This window comes from Oncorhynchus clarkii, chromosome 30, assembly GCF_045791955.1.
Source record: "Oncorhynchus clarkii lewisi isolate Uvic-CL-2024 chromosome 30, UVic_Ocla_1.0, whole genome shotgun sequence".
NCBI lineage: Eukaryota > Metazoa > Chordata > Actinopteri > Salmoniformes > Salmonidae > Oncorhynchus > Oncorhynchus clarkii.
Genome location: NC_092176.1, coordinates 44,705,040 through 44,707,387, shown reverse-complemented (window position 1 = coordinate 44,707,387; position 2,348 = coordinate 44,705,040).

Sequence of the window (2,348 nt, the reverse complement as noted above, 5' to 3'; positions counted from 1 at the left end):
GGGAGATGTTAGAGAGGGAGAAAGAGAGACTGACAGTGAGAGGGAGATGTTAGAGAGGGAGAAAGAGAGACTGGCAGACAGAGGGAGATGTTAGAGAGGGAGAAAGAGCGACTGACAGTGAGGGGGAGATGGTAGAGAGCGAGAAAGAGAGACTGGCAGACTGAGAGGGAGAAAGAGAGACTGGCAGTGAGGGGGAGATGTTAGAAAGGGAGAAAGAGAGACTGACAGTGAGAGAGAGATGTTAGAGAGGGAGAAAGAGACTGACAGTGAGGGGGAGATGGTAGAGAGCGAGAAAGAGAGACTGGCAGACTGAGAGGGAGATGTTAGAGAGGGAGAAAGAGAGACTGACAGTGAGAGGGAGATGGTAGAGAGCGAGAAAGAGAGACTGTCAGACTGAGAGGAAGATGTTAGAGAGGGAGAAATATATCCACATAATTTTCCTACCTCGTGATGCCATCTATTTTGTGAAGTGCACCAATCCCTCAGGCAGCAAAGCACCCCCACAACATGATGCTGCCACCCTCATGCTTTACGGTTGGGATGGTGTTCTTCAGCTTGCAAGCCTCCCCCGTTTTTTGATGGCGGTTTTGGAGCAGTGGCTTCTTCCTTGCTGAGCGGCCTTTCGGGTTATGTCGAAATAGGACTTGTTTTACTATGAATAATGATACTTTTGTACCTGTTTCCTCCAGCATCTTCACAATGTCCTTTGCTGTTGTTCTGGGATTGATTTGCACTTTTCGCACCAAAGTACGTTCATCTCTAGGAGACAGAATGCGTCTCCTTCCTGAGCGGTATGACAGCTGCATGGTCCCATGGTGTTTATACTTGTGTACTATTGTTTGTACAGATGAACGTGGTACCTTCAGGCATTTGGACATTTCTCCCAAAGGATGAAACAAACTTGTGGAGGTCTACAATTTTTTTTCTGAGGTCTTGGCTGATTTTTTTTGTTTTCCCATGATGTCAAGCAAAGAGGCACTGAGTTTGAAGGTAGGCCTTGAAATACATCCACAGGTACACCTCCAATTGACTCAAATGATGTCAATTAGCCTATCAGAAGCTTCTAAAGCCATGACATAATTTTCTGGAATTTTCCAAGCTGTCTAAAGGCACAGTCAACTTGGTGTGTGTAAACTTCTGACCCACTGGAATTGTGATACAGTGAATTATAAGTTAAATAATCTGTCTGTAAACAATTGTTGGTAAAATTACTTGTGTCATGCACAAAGTAGATGTCCTAACCGACTTGCCAAAACTATAGTTTGTTCACAAAACATTTGTGGAGTGGTTGAAAAACTAATTTTAATGACTCCAACCTAAGTGTGTGTAAACTTCCGACTTCAACTGTTTATGATACATTTTAACTGTTCAAGGGTTAGGCAGCTGATGATTATAAGCATATAAACATTTTGATATTGATGGATAACAAAGACTGGAAATTCTCTGTTTCATTGATTGAAATATGCATATTCTACTTTTTGTATATGTTAAAATTGTGGGATTGTATGCAATGGGAAGTTTGGTCACCATGGTGACTGCATCTAGTGTCTTGACTTCCTCCCCAGACTGTTTAAGAATCCTATTACAACTTCCTGGACTTCCTCCCCAGACTGTTTAAGAATCCTATTACAACTTCCTGGACTTCCTCCCCAGACTGTTTAAGAATCCTATTACAACTTCCCGGACTTTCTCCCAGACTGTTTAAGAATCCTATTACAACTTCCTGAAAACTCAGTGATTGTGTTTCTTCCTCAGTCCTTCTCAGGTTGACTTTGAACAGAAGCTTGACACAACTCACATTTTCCCTATAGTGCAGAGGTTTTCGAAGTGTGAGGCGCTCCTCCCTGTTGTCTAATAATGAATAAATATAATGCCTGTTTCCAGTTACAGTGGCAGAGGAAACATCTTTGAAAGCAGTTTTGCTGGCTCCTGGTAAAGAACGGCATATCCCAGATTTCCAGTACTGGTAACAGGCATGGGCCTGATTTTGTGACCAACTTTTTTTTTATTTCTGTGAGGGGTTCAGATCACAGACAGGCAAGAATATGAAGTGGTACAAATATAAAGAAACAAACAGAAAATAAATAAAACAATCATTGTTTGTCCTCTCTGTCCCATCCCCCCCCCCCCCCCCCCCTCCCCCATGGGCTCATGTTATATCAAATCAAATTGTATTTAGCAGATGTTATTACGGGTGTAGCGAAATGCTTTTTTATAATTTTTTATATTTAAAAAAAAAAATGTAAATACTGCGAAGTTGCTTAGGAACTAAAAGCACGACTCTCCCATCAGCACCATCCTGTTCATCATATCTATGTAGAAAACAAAGCATCATGGGTAACACATCT